We start from the raw sequence: 4,580 nt of genomic DNA, 5'->3' as shown, positions 1-4,580 counted from the left end.
ACTGGACATTTAGTATATAATATGGTAATTCTGGATATCTGCTTCTCCCACTCCCCACCAGAGTTTGTTGTTGTTGTTGATTTCATTAAATGTCTGGAACCAACCAATAAAAAGATAAAAGGCCAAAATTCTAGAAAACACTCCCAGTCTTTGCCAATTAGCTATGTGTTGCGGCACCCCTTCAATGCTTAACTAGGTAGTTTACAACACCGCCTTAGCCTTCACTTCCTGCTTGCATGGAGCCTGAAGGTCAGTCAGAGGTTTGCATTTAGGGTAGTCTTAGGTCTTTTCTGAGTATACATCCAGACCAGGGCATGCCCATGGCCTTCTAGATTCCTCAGAATAAAATGAGGCTTTCCAAAGTCTTTATTCCTCCACTTATCTCTTTCTTCAGACTCTTCCTCCCCAGGAGTTTTGGTCTGTTTATTGCTTTCCCTGGCTTTCATACCTTGCTTTCTATGGAAGTGGCTGTTTGCCTTTAATACTTTTGACAAACACTGCCTGGGAAGCTTCCTGAGCCCTGAGGAAGCTCTGAGGCAGGTGAAACAAAGGCAAGCCCTTGAGTTGAACCTTCCGGAAACCATCAGAGAGGTCAAAACACACCTATAATTCCTTTAGAATAAGGTCTGTAGTGTTCCCTCTCGTGCCAGCAACCCACACCAGGAATGTGGCTGCCATCTTCAAGGCCGCTGCCAACTTGGAGATTAGAAAATGACCACAGAACTCTCTTACCAAAATGCAGCAGTTTTTTCTTCATTACATGTTCCCCTGGCTTTAGTTTTTTTTTAAATTAGTTTCAGAGTTTCCAAAAAAGGTGCTCCTGACAGTTTTGCCAGCTTATTCATTGCTTTTGTGAAGGAATGGTTTTTGAGTTCCCTACTTTGACATGTTTAGGTTACATCATTTCATACTATTTACTTTTGTGTTTCCCAGCCTTGCTTGAAATTTTCTCAGCCTGGAGTGCAGAGAAAAAAGAAAGGTTACTATCACTGAAGCTATCAAAAGAATGTATTACTGACTTGTGTCACTTGACTGGCCCTGATTTGACGGCAGGGCCAATGAGCAGTTCCAAAAGTTTTTGAAGAAGGATACCATCAGCAAAATAACTTTCATCTCCCTTAAATACAACATTCATTAAATTGTTTGCCTTGCATTTGTCAAGTTCTTCATAATAGATGCAGTATTTGAGAGCACTCAGGCTTTGGGATAAGATCTTAGTTTGAATTCCAGATCTTCTGCCACTTTGTAGTTTTTTGGCCTTGTACAAGTTCTCTGGGACTATTTCCTTATCTGTAAGACAGGAAAAATAAACATTTCTAGAACTCTGATAAAGATTTAAAGAGATATTATCATTTCCAGAACTGTGATAAAGATTTAAAAAGATATACATGTAAAATTCTTGGCATTCAATGTTAGCTATTTGTGAAATTTAAATTTTATTTCATTTTATTTTATTTTTGAGACTAAGTCTTGCTCTGTCGCCCAGGCTGGAATGCAGTGGCACAATCTCGGCTCACTGCAACCTCCACCTCCCGGGTTCAAGCGATTCTCCTGCCTCAGCCTCCTGAGTAGCTGGGATTACAGGCCTGTGCCACCATGCCCAGCTAATTTTTGTATTTTTAGTAGAGACAGGGTTTCACCATGTTGGTCAGGCTGGTCTTGAACTCCTGACCTTGTGATCCACCCACCTCAGCCTCCCAAAGTGTTGTGATTACAGGCATGAGTCACTGTGCCTGGCCTAAATTTGAATTTTTCAGTTTAGGTTTTTTGTTTTGTTTCATTTGTTTTTGAGGCAGGGTCTCGCTCTGTCACTGAGGCTGTGGTGCAGTGGCACCATCATAGCTCACTTGGCTCAAATGATCCTCCTGCCTCCGCCTCTCAAGTAAGCTTGACTACAGGCAGGTGCCAACCTGCCCAACTAATTTTTAAAATTCTTTTGTAGAGATGGGGTCTCCCTATGTTGCCCAGGTTGGTCTCCAACTCCTGGCCTCAAGAGAGTCTCCCACCTCAGCCTCCCAGAATGCTGAGATTACAGGCATAAGCCACAGAGTCAGCCTAAATTTGAGTTTTTTGTGGCATTACAGACACGGTTTTTTCTGGTTTAATTAAAAAGAGAAAAATAAACAAAAAGAGCCACTGGCTTCCTTAGTAAAAAGAGCTTAGGGTTGCCATGTGGTTTTCAGGAACTGACCTTGAACTGATAACGAACACATTAATTTTACTTAGATTGTATGTTTACTTGGGGAGGCTTTGGGGAAAATTGCTGAGTATGGGGCGTGGGCCTCTAAAATCCTTCTAAAGCCCCTCTTTAGCCTAGAAAGTAATTTGCAAACACATTTTTTAAAAACACACCGAAATATCTAGACGACAGAGGGAGCATGCCAACTCAACAATTTTTTCAAACCAGCTTCCCTTGGTAAGGGTCCACGTAACCAGATCATAGAACACCCGCCAGGAAAGCCCAAAAAAGGGGTGATCCCTTGATGGAGATGCCGCATCAGCGTTTTCTCACGTGGCCTCCGGGGCTCTAAGAATGGCAAGAGATCGCATTCCTTCTAATATCCCTCACGGCCTCCAGGGGGAGAAGGGACTGGAGCAAACCCCCGAATGCAGTTCCTACCACTCTTGCCCACCTGGGCGCGCCGGCTGCCCAGTCTCCTGAAGCCTTGGGGCTGGGCCCTACGGTGATGGGCGTGCTGGCCGTCGCAGAGCCCTCTGGGAGTTGTAGTCTGCGGCGCCGAAAGGTTTGACAGCGACCGCCAGCTTGGCGCTCTCAGAACTCCAACCCCCGCCAGTCCCCGCGGCCCAGGCCGTTGCCGCTTCCTGTTTGGACTGGGAACCCCGCGGTCGCAAATTGCGAGGATTTGGGAAGGGAGTCCTTGTCTTCTCGCCTAGTTCTCCGAGATTGAAAGCTCGGCCTGCTCAGGTAGATCACGCTCCCAGGTCTAGCAAACTTACGCTTCGGGGAGGTGGTAAGGTATCCGAGGGAAGGCTGCTGGAAGGGTTGAGCTTACGGCGAAGCTGGTTGTCACCTGCTATAGTTCTTCAGTGCAGCGCGTCGGAACCGTAGTTTCTTGTGGTGATCGGGGAGGCCAAAGCCGGGAGCTGGGGAGGCCGCTTCGGGGGGACGGCGCGCGCTCCTCAGGGGCTCTGTGCGAAGAAGTCAGGAGTCCCTCGAGATCTGAGGAAATCCGAGTGTCTATGGGAGTCGGTGTCAGCTAGAGCCTTAGAGAAAAGGTAGGGTTAGTGTGGATGAACACTCTGACCCTCGGTGAGAGAAAGGAGGGAGCAGGAGAACTGGGGGACTTGCAGGAATGGGAGCACCCTTCTGTCTCACTCCATCGCTTGGGCTGGAGTGAGGTGGCGCGATCGCGGCTGGGCAACCTTCTCCATCCCGAGTTGGGGAGATCTAAAGGGGGAACATAGGGAGGAACCCCCTTTGGGTCCTGAGCTAGGACCACAGATGGGGTGAGGGCCATGACTGGTAAGCCCTCGCCACGCTTTTTACATGACTCAGTTGTGAGAGTGAGTGTGTTGATAAGTGGGTAGCTTGACGTCTTTTCCCCTTAGAATAGTAGACCTGGAAGAGGGGTTTAAGAGCAGCTAGTCAAGCGCATTCTCCTCATTTTACAGAGAAGGAAACAGGTCCATCGAGTTGGAGAAACCCCGCTCAACACCAGGTAACCATTTAATGGCAAACTTGACTAAAACCTGATTGTCATGATTCCCAGGCAGTGTCTTATCCATTGCCTAGCTCTGTAGATCAGCACACCGTAAATTGTACCTCCACCTGGTTTTCTTTTCTTTTTTTTTCTTTCTTTTCTTCGGAGTCTCCATCATCCAGGCTGGAGGGCAGTGGCGCGATCTTGGCTCACTGCAACCTCCGCCTCCCGAGTTCAAGCAATTCTCGTGCCTCAGCCTCCAAAGTAGCTGGGATTACAGGTGCCTGCCACCACACCCCGCTAATTTTTGCATTTTTAGGAGAGATGGGGTTTCACTATGTTGACCAAGCTGGTCTTGAATTCCTAACCTCAAGTGATCCGCTCGCTTTGGCCTCCTAAAGTGCTGGAATTACAGGCGTGAGCCACGGCGCCCAGCTCCTTGTTTTCTTTTTAATACCTTAACACATGACAAAGATCGGACATATGTAGAATAGCCTGCAGCTGCTGAGGAGAAAGGCTTTTTAGAAACGCTTCAATAGATCAAAATAACCCATGTCCTAACTTAAAAATCTCTCTGCCTCATAAACAACTACAAACTTGGTGTTAAGATAGAAGGTTGGCCGGTTGCGGTGGCTAACGCCTGTAATCCCAACACTTTGGGAAGCCGAAGTGGGTGGGTCATTTGGGGTCAGGAGTTCACGACCAGCCTGGTTAACACAGTGAAACTCCGTCTTTACTAAAAATACAAAAATCAGCCGGGCGTGGTAGCTGCCTCTCGTCTGTAATCCCAGCTACTTGGGAGGCTGAAGCAGGAGAATCGCTTGAGCTCGGGAGGCGGAAACTGCAGTGAGCCGAGATCGCACCACTTACTGTACTCCAGCCTGAGCCACGGAGCCACACCCTATCTCAAAAAAAAAA

General features: G+C 47.4%; 1 protein-coding gene across 1 annotated transcript in view; it reads left to right on the top strand.

The window, feature by feature from the left end:
- The first annotated feature begins 2,741 nt into the window (after positions 1-2,741).
- SLC38A9 (solute carrier family 38 member 9) overlaps positions 2,742-4,580 on the top strand; it is an 87,962-nt gene continuing 86,123 nt past the window's right edge. The window contains exons 1-2 of the mRNA XM_017548673.2: positions 2,742-2,943; positions 3,634-3,680. The gene's annotated coding sequence lies outside the window, so the exon portion shown is untranslated. The remainder of the gene's footprint in view (positions 2,944-3,633; positions 3,681-4,580) is intronic.

Source organism: Cebus imitator, unplaced genomic scaffold (assembly GCF_001604975.1).
Source record: "Cebus imitator isolate Cc_AM_T3 unplaced genomic scaffold, Cebus_imitator-1.0 Scaffold213, whole genome shotgun sequence".
NCBI classification, from domain to species: domain Eukaryota; kingdom Metazoa; phylum Chordata; class Mammalia; order Primates; family Cebidae; genus Cebus; species Cebus imitator.
Note: the sequence above shows the minus strand (reverse complement) of the source record. Positions and strands in the feature narration are given on the sequence as shown.